Raw genomic sequence first — 14,754 nt, 5'->3', positions numbered from 1 at the left:
AGTACATACCTCATAGAGTTTTTATGATAATTAAGCGAGTTATTAGACATCAAGTACTTAGGACAGTACCTGGCATTATAATCAAGAGAAATAAGCTATTGTTATCATTAAGCTTATCACTCACCTTGGAAAGTCTTTACACCTTCTAGCAACCGAACATGATACACCTTTCCATCAACTATAAGAGAAGTCATAATTGATGTCTTAGAGAAAGTGATACAGCAATTCATAACAAGAGTACAGTCTATTTAATAAAGACAATGTCACATGCTTTGCCTTACAGATTTATCTCATTTCTTATCCACACATCCTTCTCTTGGCTTTAAGAAAAAGGGAAGGAGGGGGTGCCTGGTTGGCTCAGTTGGTTAAGTGTTTGACTTCGGCTCACATAATGATCTAGCTCGCAGTTTGTGAGTCTGAGCCCTGTATCAGGCTCTCAGATATAGCATGGCTCTCTGAAGCAGCATGCAGCCTGCTTCAGATCCTCTGTCTCCCTTTCTCTCTGCCCCTTTCCCCTCTCAAAAATAAATCAACTTTTAAAAAAGTACATGTCTATTAAAAAAAAAAGAATAAAGGGAAGGAGTAGAGGAAGGTCTTAAATTTATCCATTTTACTGTTCTGAATCTTTCCATCTCTTTGATTTGACACTTTTTAACCTGACTTCCTCTCTTTTTCCCCCTTCTTTCTCTTTATGCTTTAGGGCTGCCAAACATTTCAAAGTTAATATACTAAATTAAATTTTATCAATTTAAAAATCTTAATTTCTTTATGAAGTCCTCAAGCTAAGTCCCAATCAAGTAAGCTCCATCCCCTATGGCAGCCTCCATGAGGGCAAGGATTTTTGTCTTTAATCCCATAACCTAAGAAGTGCTCAATAAATGCATTGAATATACATATATGTTTAATAAATGTTTAATAATTCCCCACCTACCCCAATAATATATACACTTAAACTACTTTCTCCTAAAGGCCAAACCAGTATCAGAAATGCTCACAAGTAATTGGCAGGGTTTTTAGCAGCCTCCAGCGTTCCTTAGGTGTGAGTTCTATCCCTATGTTTTTCAAAACGTCATCTACTTCATCAACATTAATCTTGATTCCTTTGAAAAGATGTAAATTATGACTGATGAAAAATTTAAGGGTGATGAGTGATTCTAAACTATGATTTTCATCTAAGTTTAATTGCAGAATTAAGAGTGGGGTTGGTCAAAATACTGAGTCAAGACTCTAAGGGAATGTCAGAAACAGCACTAAATCTCATAATTCTAGAGAGAAAAAAATACTCTTTGAATGCTCAAATAAAAATGGGATAAATCAACACTCTGAAATGGGAGTTGTATACGAGACTAGAACCACTTATATAAATGACTATATAAATCATTCCATAAAGATGGTATGTATATTACTTTTTATCTGCCTGTATGATAAGTTATTCAGAAAAAGATTTATACCAATGTTTTATCACGCCAGTTATTGTGGTAACATAGACTTTTGGCTCTTCCAACAATGGAAAGTGATGGGCATTTTTGAAAAAAAAAAATCCAGAGAACACAGGATATTTTAGTGAGACATAAAAATTTAGTAGTTTTGTTCAAAAAGCATATAACTCAGAGCTAATCTGGACTATTAATATACCAAGAAGACTAATAATGTCAGTATTATAGGAATAAAATGTGTAAAACCATAACATAAAAGCATCAGAATATTGCTATTTATAATAAGTTTTTCCTATAAGCTTTCACTCACCTCTGAATGGCTCTAAATTTTCCATGAGCATATTCAGCTTAACCTTTATATCTGTAAAATAATGTACAAATGAGACCCAGCCATAATGACTCAGACCCAGAAAACATTATAAAGATGTCATATTGTGGAACAAAACCCTGAAATTTAGAAGTTTATCCCAGATGAACATGGAATTGGAGAACAAAATTTTATTTTATTAATTTTTTAATGTTTATTATTATCTTTTTTTTGATAGAGAGAGAGAGAGAGGGAGGCAGGGGGGGAGGGGAAGAGAGGCAGAGAGAGAGGAAGACAGAATCTGAACCAGGCTCCAGGCTCTGAGTTGTCAGCACACAGCCCGATTCGGGGCCGGAACTCACAAGTGTGCGATCATGACCTGAGCCGAAGTCAGACACCCAACCGACTGAGCCACCCAGGTGCCCCAAGAATAAGAATTTAAATATGACAAATATATAGCAAAGAGGAAGAAGCTGCAGTATAAGATATCAAATGCTGTACATAGGAGTGTTAGCAAGTTTTATTTTTAAATTTATTTTTATTTTTACTTTGATAGTTTCATGTCTACAATTTATTGACTCAACACTTCCACAAATCATCCTGTGCTCATCACTACAAGTGTACCCTTAATCCCCATCACCTATTTCACCTATACCCCCACCACCTCCCTTTTGGTAACCATCACTGTGTTCTCTATAGTTAAGAGTCTGTTTCTTGGTTTCCCCCTCTATTTCTTCTCCCCTCTGATCTTTTGTTTTGGTTCTTAAATTCCACGAGTGAAATCATATGGTATTTGTCTTTCTCTGACTTATTTTGCTTAGCTCCTCTAGCCATATAAGCTCCTTATATCCTCTAGCTCCATCCACGTCGTTGCAAGTGGCAAGATTTCATTCTTCTTATGGCTGAGTAATATTCCATTGTATATATCTGTTTATCAGTTGATGGACATTTGGGCTCTTTCCATTATTTGGCTGTTGTTGATGATGTGTCTATAAACATCGGGGGGGGGGGCATGTATCCCTTCAAATTAGTATTTTTGCATTCATTGGGTAAATACCAGTAGTGCTAGAAAGTTTTGAAAGCATTGCTGGTCCTGCCTTCCACTTCACTTGTTCTACTTTGGACTCCAGGAGTATTCTGAGGTTTGGCCACCTTACATTGCAGGATTTAAAAGCAATGTATACTGTAACATCAATGTGTTCACCTACCTAAAATGTTGTACGTGGCTACTTCCACACTCAACCCTTACTCAGCACATTCTTTAAGCTTCCAATTCCATAGCCACCAAGATTTCCAGTCTTTTCTGAATCTCTCATTTGTGTACTTACTGGTTGAAAATCCTCATTTCTAGGGCCACATCACACAGCCCCCTGAGGGTATCATTCATACCACAGTCTATGTAGCCCTCCTTACCTCTCCTACACAAGGTAGTATTATTTAGTAGAAAGGGCAAACCTTTGAAGTTTATATAAACCTAGAAAGACTTCTATAGGGTTGACATCCCCACTCTGCCACTTAGCAGCCATGTGGCTTTGGTCAAGTCAATTAACTTCTGTGACTGACTCTCAGTTTCCACGTCAGAGAAACTAGGATTACAATCTATTTTTCAGAGTTGTTTTGAGGACTATTGATAACATATTTCAAGTGCCAAATATTGTTTGTGGTATATAGCAGGCATTTAATACTTTGTAATTATTGAGGAATAATGTCAGCATCATGGCAGGATAAGACATCCCTCCTTTTTGTCCCCCTTTCTAACAACGGAATTCAGCATCTATCCATGAACAAAAGTGTCTCTGTGGGAGTTGTGGGATCCGGCACCATAGGCCAAGGAACCCAGCAGGAATCTACCCACATGGGTACTGGGTAACAGGTAGACAGACCTTGGTACAGGCTGTAGAACCAGCAGGAACTTGCAAACCAGCCACAGGCCCTCTGTGGTTGGGAAAATCCAGAAGAGTAATGACTTGGGCAGACACCCACAATGAGTGGGCCTTTGTGGAGGTCCACCTCTCCTGAGGAGAGATTCCAGCACTCCACTGGTGTTTGGATGCACTGGAGAGGGTAAGAGGAATCCTGCCAGTGTGGCCCCACCCTGAAGGCAACACAGCGCAGGGCTATACTACTAGCTGGTGACAGTCTCTCCCGTGGAGGAAGGGATAGCTGTGAGTGATTGTCCAGCTACCCCAGCTGTGTGGAACACTGCTGGAGAAGCCGGTTTCTCTCCTGCAGCACCCCAAGTGTTGAGGTGGGACCACTATGACTGGGGAAAGGAAGAAGATCATGAACAGGCAGATAATGTTAAAGAGCATTCAACGGATGTGGTTTCTGCTGACTGCCTCAGGACGCAGTAGATAAGCCTGTCCATGAGCTTCTGGGAGAACCTCACCTGATGAACCCCACACCTGGCCTGTGTGGGCACCTCCAACACCCCGAGTTCTAAGCCCATACCTCTCCCCAACTCTGCAGCAAGCTGCTTGTGCAGGCTCATGAGTGTGGTGGCAACAGTAAACAGGAGTGTCCTCAGAGAACACTCCAGGGGCTGTGGACAAGGGAGAAACCACAAACTTGAGCTGTAGCTCCACCTTTTGGAAAACAAAAGAGAGGTTTCCAATAGCCAGCCTGGTGTGTTGTAAGAACCAAAGACAGACAAGCCTAAGAGTTCTTCTGGAAAGTGGAGCTAGAAGTGTGGGCCAGGTGTATCCAGACAATGTTGGAGGAAGTCCCAGATAGAAGCAGGACGAGTGAAAAATCTCTCCCATCTGAAGATAATCCTCAAGACAAGTAGATTTGGGGAAGTGATTACTTGTCTTTTCTGCTATTATATCTCCTTCTTTTAGTCTAGTTAAAATGTATGGTGATTTAAGGGCTTTTTCCTTTTTTTTTCCCCCTGGCTGGTTTTAAAATTTCTTCTTTGACTTTACTTGCCTTTGTTTCATTTCTCTACCTGCTTCTCAGGTCTGTCAATTTCTAGTTGGTGTCTATGAATTTAGGCCTGCAGGGGTGTCACTGTTTTAACAGATTACTGATGTCTGATTTAAACAATAATGATCTGAGATGATACATTTTTTCCCATATGAATAAATTTGGAAGTTTTATTAGAGGAGTTCACTTTCCCTAAAGGTGGAACAACAAACTCACCATCAGTTGGCAGACGATTCTGCAGGTCCTCAACTTCCTCATCCTCCAGCTCGTAACCCAAGTTTTCCAGGATGCTTTGCATTTTAGGGGTGTAGCACTTTCCACCTTAGGGAAGACGGAATAGGGATAAAAATAGGAACTGATATCCAAGAAAAATACTGGCTATATTCACACACCAACTGAATGAAACAAATCCACAGCACAATAATTAAAAACAAAACAAAACTGTTTAGGGCTACCTGTGGGACATGTTGACACATTCCACAATAGAAATGTATTGTGGAAGCCAAAAATAGAATATATTCATATATATTCATATATACACACATACATACACACACACATACATATATATATATATATACATATGTACATATATATGGTGAATCTGATGAATTATGTTAGAAAATAACTAGAGCTCTGGATAGCAAATAGATTTTTGAAACTTTTTCAGTATCAGAGGACTATAAATTATCACATTGGATGTAGTTGCATCTAAAGCAGATCTATAGGCTAATGGGATAATAAAATCAATAATCTAATTATTGTGTAATGATAAGGTCTTTTAAAAGTTAAGGTAAAGTCTGGGGTGCCTAGGTGGCTCAGTCAGTTAAGCATCCGACTTCAGCTCAGGTCATGATCTCTCACTCTGTGAGTTCAAGCCCCACATCCGGCTCTGTGCTGACAGCTCAGATCCTGGAGCCTCCTTCAGATTCTGTCTCCCTCCCCTGCTCATGCTCTGTCTGTCTCAAAAATAAATAAAAACATTAAAAAATTAAAAAAAAAAGTTAAGGTAAAGTCTGTAGATCTTAGTTTTATTTGCCTTCTTGTTGAGATTCTGACTTACCAGGAAAAGCTTTTATATAATAGAGCAGTGTATTTTTCTCTACCTTTCCATCAGCTGTAAAATAATACATATTTAAGGTTAAAAAAAATTAAGGTTATATGGACAGAGTAAGAAGAGTGAAATTTCATAAATACATACTTTAAAAATATCATCTTAAGTTATATGCCTACATTTCCCAGGCCTACCTATCCTTAATAAATAAGAAAAAAATAAGATGAAGAGAAATTTTTTAATGTGGACAGTCTGTCCATTCTTCTACACTGAAACAGATACACCTTTCCCTCTCATCCTGATTTCTCCTTTTTCTTCTTTTACTACCTGCTAAATTAGCCTTCTTTTTGTCTTTGCCTTGCTTAAGCTTCATTCACTTCAGAGTAATGATACTCTTAATGGCAGAATCTAGGTTGGAAGATACCGTAGCCTCCCAAAACAATACACTTAAATGTCAAAGGCATAATTTCTTTACAACTAAGTGTTGATCTTTTTGTCTTTTAGATTTTTATAGGAAACCAGATGGGTCCATTCTTTAGATGTTCTCACATTAAAGTTTACACTAGCATAGAGATATACCATACGTATACAGTGATACAGAAACTACCTACCAGTAATCGGCAATGTTTTCAACAGCCCCCAGAGCTCTCTATCTGTGAGTTCTATTCCCATGTTTCCCAGTGCTTTGTGTATATCCTTGGCTTCAACTTTTCCTCCTTTAAAAGATGGGAACGGTAACAGATGAGAATTGCCTACTGACTCCAAATGAAGCGTCTAAGCTTAAAAGGGTTATCTATAGTTATCAGAAAGTATTTCTTGAGTTCTAAATAAAATATTTATTCCTAGCGCCCTTAATGACCTCAGAGGAGTTAACCCAGATCACAGAAAGGAATATATAGGAGACAAAGTGATCTAAGTTATGTACAGGCAGCTACCTCATTTTAATTGTATTATCATCACTAAAATCTGTTACTCTTTGCTTTGCCCTACTTGGAAGATAGATTACCTTCACTGACCGCATTATTTGTATCCCTGCCAAAGTTTCACCTTAACAATTGCTGGGTTACAGTAAACGGTAGTTAAATATTTTAAGTAAATGACCACAGGTGTGTTGCCCATTGGAACGAGTCACAAAATAAAAATGAAGTTTCAGAGAATATAGAACTTGTTATAGAGAGAGAGCAGCGCAACATTTTTGCCAAAACATAAATGTCCAATGTAATCTTCATGTCATTAGAATCAAATTTTAATCATTAAAAAAGTAGAAGTTAACGGTCAATGACAGAATAAGAAAACATAACCTTAAATATGTATGTGAATGTGAAGTATTTGCTTTTTTTGTTTTACATCTTTTCACAAAGCATCTTGCTCACCTGTGAATTTCTTTATTTCTTTTAGCAGTTTATGCAGATCAGCCATCCCGGAAGCTAAAAAAATAAGCCACAATTCAGACAGACACAATTGTGCACTGATAGAGAACGACTGTTAAATAGAGCAAAGGGATTAATGTTTCTTTATGATTTGTTGTTGAATACACGTATGCAAATTAGCATGAAATGGAAAACTCCTCTCTAAAAATGCTCATTGTTAATTACACTATTTATTTTCTGCTTTCTTTTAATATCCCAACCTCCACACACCATGTAACATCTCCCTCCTCAGGCTTGTTCTCTTCAATGTATACCACCTACTATACCAGATCCTGGGAACAAGAGTAAAAAAGTTTCAGTTCAGAAATTTAAATCTAACTCTTTCCTCATTTAACATTCTCCAGTATTGACACTGCCAAGTTAACTTAGTTTATTGCATGTTTTCTAGTAGGTATGTTCATTATATGCTCAAAGATTGTGAGTGCCTTTAAATGAAAAAAAAAAAAAAAGTATTTATTCTGTATTCCCTCCAAACATCCTAACCCAGGAAGCACCATAAGGCTTTGCACATGGTAATGTTAAACACTTAAAAATTGAACAGTGGAGTGGAACATGTTAGAATGACAGAATTAGCTCTGAAATCAGTATATTTTTCCAGGATTGCAGATACAGTGTATTTTAGAGTAAGGAAAACTTAGAAATTATGCATATTATTAGCATTTTCTTACCCAAAAATATGCCACTTATGACTATGGAATCCCATTCTTCTTTTAGGGTAGGTTCCAGTATACCGTCTCCATATATATTTTGTTAGCAGATTTGCACCTTACGGGCTCTTGCTACATATATAGCACGACGTCATTTTACATAAAACTCCCAGTTAACTATCAGTTAATGCCTATTGCTGACCATAACTGGAAAGTCTTTGTGGAAAGCCTTGCAGAGTGGCTAAGAAACATATTACTTAATTAATTCAATTCCTCATTAATTCAACAAGTATTTACAAAGTATCAAGTATCTGCACATATGTGGGAGGCACTGAGGGATACAACAGTGAGCAACATAGACATGGTTCCTTTCCTCACAGAGCCTTTATTCATTACATATTTCACTGAGGCTAGGTAAGAAGAAACCTTTGATCTGTCAGCTTCTCTGTCAGGACACATTTTCAGAAATCTCTCTTTTATTTTTTATTCTAAGATAGCAAGGAAAATTTGTGCTGATTTCACAGGATCCACAGCAAAGGGATAACAGCTAATCATGCACACGATGATAATGGGAATCATTGAGGGAAGCATAGTATTATTTGTTTGACCTGGGTTTGTAAATGCTTATCTTTGCTCCAGAAGTACATAATATCCTCTAGCCTGAGGACTAAACCCAACGGCTTCTCACTTCTCAATTTTTAATTGGAGCTCTCTCTCTGGATTTCAGTTATTTCAGTTTTTTTCCTGAGGAAAAAAATTAGTTTGATCAATTTGTTGGCTAGGGTAATGTTTCAAAACCTTACTCTCCACAAGTATTTCTTTCTTCTTCTTCTTGGAAACTTCACTAAAATGATATGAAAGGAATAACAAATGAATATGCTCACAAAGACAACAATATAGAAGATACCAGTGAACAAAAAACTTCACAAATAATTGCAAATTAGAAAGCAAGTAAGGTAGTGGTAACTAATTTAGCAGAGCTGAGGAAATTATATTCCCCTTATGAGGGGAATAGTAATGAAAAGTCATTGGAATGTCTCTGAGAGATAGTAAACTCAAGTGAATAGGATGTAAAGCAAATCCTTTCTGGAGGAATGCATTTCATTTCAGGTGTCAAAGAATTCTCACAGGAATTTTTCAATAACATTGAACAGCGTATAGTAAATAACCAAACACATAGGGAAACAAGGACACCGTAAATGAGAATCAGAAGAAACAACAGAGACAAAACCCCCACCAATAATTCATTAACTGGAATTATGAGACCAAGATTGTAAGAGAACCATGTTAATTTGAAAGTATCTGTAGGGAACAACAAACTAAAAACCTGACCTACTAGATTCGGAAGAGAACTAAGTAGAATTTCTGGAAATTAAAAATAAAAAACCAAAAGGATACAAGACAAGATACAAAAAAATACAAACGACACAAACTATTGTTTATATTTCTATTGAAATACAAAAACTAAAACCAAGAGGTTAATAGCTAGATCTAACACCAGGCTAGACACAGTTGAAGAGTTAGTATACTGGAAGTCAAGTCAGGCGAAATTATCGAGAATGAAGCACAGGAAGAAAAATACAGAAAATACTGAAGAGGGGCTAAGTGTCATGAAGGATAGAGGAAAACGGTTTAATATACGTTTAATTAGAGTTCCAGGGGAAGAAAAAAAGACTATGTGATACAGACAATATTGGAAGAGAGGACGACTGAGAATTTTCCAGATGTGATGAAAGATTCTAATTTTCAGACTCAGAAGTCCCAAAGAATCCTAGGGAGAATAAGTGAAAAGAATTCCATTCTTATCTTCCACATTATAGTGAAACTTTGGAAACAAAGATAAATGTTTTAAAAGAAAAAAAAAAGATTACCCCCAAAGACCAATAGATTCATAGCTGACTTCTCATCAGCAACATTATAAAGCAGAAAACAATTGAGTAGTATTTTCAATGTGCTGAAAAAAAAAAAAAAACTGTCCACCTAGAATTCTAAACCCAGAGGAAATATTTTTCAAAAGTAAGTGGAAAATAAAGATATTTTTAGGCCCAACTCCCCTCCCAAATCATTATTTGTTACTAGCAGATCCTAAATAAAGGAAGTTACTAACAGCAGAAGAAAAATTATCCCAAATGAAAGATCTGAAGAATGAATAGAAAAGAAAAGGTAAGAGTGGTTAAATCTGGATGAATATTGGCTTTATAAAACACTGCTACTAATAATGCTTTGCTGAGTTAAAAGAATATAAGACAGTATTAAAAGACATTAAACAACTTTAATATAGGGAAGGGGAAAATGGAGTTAAAAATGTTCTTAGGTCCTTGTACTATCCAGGAGGAAATGAATTTGGAGGGGCATTAATCTGTAAGTTTATATGATTTTCTTTAGCAAGGCTCAGGAATAAGAGTGGAGATTTGAATGACTGAGATGATCAAATGTTGGAGTTATATACAGCATGTATGACAGAGAGAGTAGTCGGACAGTGAAAGAAGTAAAGTTAAAACAAGTTATATATTGAAAGAAAATGTAGAAATGCAGGGACTAGTATTTTTGATGAATATGAGGACTACATTTCTTGGTAATTAAGGTGAGAAAACTAGAAGGCTATTTTTGTTTGTAGGTATGTATGTAATCTCTCTATACCCAGTGTGGGGCTTGAAGTCACAACCCTGAGATCAAGAGTCACATGGTCTTCTGACTGAGCCAGCTGGGTACTCCTAGAAGGCTATGTGAAAGAAGGCAAAATATTGCTGTTTAAAGTTCCTAATGTAGACCAGGGAGGAATAATGAAAACTAGTACCAAAACACAGGAGGAGGGAATCAGGAAGTTGGTATATCACAAAGTTACAGAGGAATGGTTGGTTCACAACCTTGGAAGCTTCCTGGATGAAATCTAAACCTGGACCCCCTAAACGGAGGGCAGAGAGAGAGCAAAGAAAGAGGTGGACCACTCCAGATTGGTAGATGGCAGGTTTAATAAGCAAGGGAACTTACATATAAGGATTCTCCTGGGTAGCCACAAGATGAATAGATCTCTGCATCTACACTCTGGAATCTTAAAGGTCATAGAGAGGTCTTAACTGGGTTCGGTCATGTATACTATCCAGATGGTTTCAAAACACATTGTTTTTTCAAGACAACATCCTTGAATATAGCTCTCACTGTGGGAATGGTGGACAGAGCATATATTCCAGGGACAGGGGAGGGAGTGAGGAGCCTCTGATTGTCTGGGTCCAGCTCGATGGTCAACCAGTAGTCATATCCTTTTGATTATTCCTCCAACAGGATTGTATAGCTAGGTGATATGACTTTTAAAAGATATTTAATTTTTTTTAATGTTTATTTATTTTTGAGAGAGACAGAGACAGAATGCGAGTGGATTGAGGCAGAGAAAGAGGGAGGCTCAGAATCTGAAGCAGGCTCCATGCTCTGAGCTGTCAGCACAGAGCCCGACACGGGGCTCGAACTCACAAGCTGTGAGATCATGACCTGAGCCGAAGTCGGATGCTCAACTGACTGAGCCACCCAGGCGCCCCTATAAGATATTTAAGTCACATAGTTAATTTGAAATTAGCAACCTCTTCCTTTTGGGCAATAAGCCTTCCTTCAGCTACTTTCAAGTAAATACTTATCACCTATAACTTACTCTAACACATATACTATGCACCCTGAGATTAATGAAAACACACTGAATCAAAAATATTGTTATGTTTAAAGAGTTAAAAAGTCACCAAAACACCAAAACACCAAAACAGAATTAGATCCAGACACTCACATAAATAAGCTTTTAAGTCTAAATTTCCCTTAAGAGGTCTCTAATATCTATGATGCTTACCATCAGTTGGTAGGTTTTGTGATAAATCTTTAAGTTTCTTATCTGGGAGCTTGATTTTCATGTTTTCTAAAATGTTTTCCAGGTTACTGACATCAACCTTCCCACCTAAAGAAAGAATTGGGAATACAAGAGAAATTTAATGCCTTCTCCAAAGGAAAAAATTCCAATTAATCCCCCCGTGCCATGCAAAAATATCAGTGACTGAACACATTCAAGTTCCCAAAGGTGGACAAAGTAGAATGGCAACCTTTTCCTTGGTCTGGAGGACAATCCTGCAAAGTACAAATTCGTTCTCCAGTGAATTATAACGGTAGAGACAACCAATTGAAACCTTTTTTTCTGGTAGGCAGGGCATAAATGCTGAGTTTCATTCTTCCAGTCACTGAAATGCCCTGAACAACTGCCAATTCTTTTTTTTTTTAATTTTATTTATTTTGAGAAAGAGAGACTGAGAGAAAGAGAGAGGGAGAGCTGAAGTGGGAGAGGGAGGGCAGGAGAGGGAGGGAGGGAGGGAGGGAGGGAGAGAGAGAGAGAGAGAGAGAGAGAATCCCAAACAGGCTCCATGCTGTCAGTACAGATGTAGCCCTACATAGGGCTTCATCCCAGGAACCTCGAGATCATGACCTGAACTGAAACCGAGTCCGATGCTTAACTGACTGAGCCACCCTGGCACCCCTACCAATTTTTGCCTCATGTTTTCTATGTACATCCAGATTTAAATATGCTCTTAAATTAAATTTGACAAAAACCAAACTTACTCAACAGCAAAATGAAAGAATTTGAACAAGGCAGCTATATTCACAACAGCAAAATAAATACAGAATCAGTTCATATGAGAGGTGGTAAGAGCCACAAGAGAATAGCTAAATAATAATACAAATGTGAGGCAGGGGAATCTTATTTATCTTTCTTGTCATCATGTTACTCACCATTGAAAGATTTCAAACCGTCTAGCAATCTGTTTTCATATATGTTTCCATCATCTGTAAGAAAAGGCACAACTGATATCACAGATAAAGTGATATAGAGATAGACTTTATTTATTTATTTATTTATTTATTTATTTATTAATTATTTTAATACGAAATGTATTGTCATATTGGTTTCCATATCAAAGGGCTAGTATCCAAAATCTATAAAGAACTCACCAAACTCCACACCCGAAAAACAAATAATCCAGTGAAGAAATGGGCAGAAAACATGAATAGACACTTCTCTATAGAGATTTAAAGACACAGTACAAACATGTCATTTCACAAAGATACTTTTAAGTGATTTGCCTTAGAGATAAGTCTGATTCTTCTTTCCCTCCAATGAATCTGAAACCATGGAATGGAGAAAACTCTCAGAGAGCTGTGTCTGGCCAAGTGCAAAGCCAATAATTAGTGGCAGGTGCCATCATGGAATATGAAGATATTTTTCCTTCACTTTCTTTGACTTTTCCTTCTTTCTCCTAATCTCTTAATTCTCCCACCCTCACTTTTTTCTTACACCTCTCAGCTTAACTTTTAGTTTTGAGGGTGAAACCAAAATACCTGAAAATTTTATATCAAAAGGGAGGATTCAAGAAAATAGAGTTGCTGACTCCCAAAGAACTAATTACACTTTCTAAAGGAAGAACAAGGTTATGCTAAAATTTCTTAGACCTTCCTTTTGTTGTTGTTTTAAAATTAGGAATATGTAATAAGTATAGTTTTTAAAGATCTATTTAAATTCAAGCAGTTCACTAATAATGTAGTATTGGTTTCAGGAGTAGAATTTAGTGATTCATCACTTATATATAACACCAGTGCTCATCCCAACAAGTGCCCTCCTTAATGTCCATCACCCATTTAGTCCATCTCCCCACACACCTCTTCTCCTGCAACCCTCAGTTTGTTCTCTGTATTTAAGTCTCTTATGGTTTGGGCAGAAGACTTGAATAGACACTTTTCCAGAGAAGACATCCAGATGTCTAACAGACACATGAAAAGATGCTCAACATCACTCATCACCAGGGAAATACAAATCAAAACCACAACGAGATACCTCCTCACACCTGTCAGAATGGCTAACATTAACAACTCAGGCAACAACAGATGTTGGTGAGGATGCGGAGAAAGGGGAACACTTTTGCACTGTTGGTGGAGATGTAAACTGGTGTAGCCACTCTGGAAAACAGTATGGGGGTTCCTCTAAAAATTAGAAATAGAATTACCCTGTGACCCAGCAATTGCACTTCTAGGTATTTATCCAAAGGATACAAAAATGCTGAATCTAAGGGGTACATACACCCCAATGTTTATAGCAGGGCTATCAACAATAGCTAAATTATGGAAAGAGCCCAAATATCCATCGACTGATGAATGGATAAAGATGTGCTGTATATACATGCAATAGAATATTACTCAGTGATCAGAAAGAATGAAATCTCGCCATTTACAACAATGTGGATGGAACTAGCATGTATTATGCTAAGTGAAATAAGTCGTCAGAGAAAGACAAATGTCATATGATTTCAGTCATATGAGGAATTGAAGAAACCAAACAGATGAACATAGGGGAAGGGAAGGAAAAATAAGTATAGTGCTTTTTTAAAAAGTTGTTTTAAACACACAGGACCACCTCCCTTGAAGGCTCTAAGAGTATTTGAAATGCTTACCATCAACTTGAAGATTTTTCACCAGTTCCAGGTATTCTTTAGGTGTGAATTCTATCCCAATGTCTTCCAGAATATTTTTCAGATCTTTGACGTTAACTTTTTCTCCTTCAAAAAACAGAAATGGCAAGTATAGTTGACAATATTAAGAATTACCTAAGTATTCAAAAAGATGAAACAAAACTGCCCCTTTTTAAACATCACCCTCCCCAACTGCTAGGTAAAAAACAAAAGCACAAGACCTGCTTGGTGAAGTAAAGGGCAGGCAGAGAATTAGAATGTATTCCCTTGTCCCTAGGGAAAGGTGCACTTTCTTAACACTGGGGATAAGAAAGCACAATTCTCAGTAAACTGGGCTTTTTAGGTAATGTCTTGCTAATTAGAATATAAAGGTTAACTTAATATTGCTCTCAGTTCCCCCCCCAAATTATTAGATTCTTTGAACAATATACCCTAGTTTTTACTTCAACTATTGTTGTGGTGAT

The 14,754-nt window shown here is 37.2% G+C and overlaps 1 long non-coding RNA gene across 1 annotated transcript; it reads right to left on the bottom strand.

Annotated features, from left to right (window-relative positions):
• Nucleotides 1-1,742: 1,742 nt before the first annotated feature.
• LOC116737752 lies at nt 1,743-5,791 on the bottom strand. Its single transcript, XR_004342878.1, has 3 exons — nt 5,732-5,791; nt 4,885-4,989; nt 1,743-1,797 (listed from the first exon to the last, which is right to left on the bottom strand). It is a non-coding gene; the product is annotated as an uncharacterized LOC116737752 (long non-coding RNA).
• Nucleotides 5,792-14,754: the final 8,963 nt, after the last annotated feature.

The sequence above is a fragment of the Lynx canadensis genome, chromosome E1 (assembly GCF_007474595.2).
Source record: "Lynx canadensis isolate LIC74 chromosome E1, mLynCan4.pri.v2, whole genome shotgun sequence".
NCBI lineage: Eukaryota > Metazoa > Chordata > Mammalia > Carnivora > Felidae > Lynx > Lynx canadensis.
This window is presented reverse-complemented; position numbering and strand designations above follow the sequence as displayed.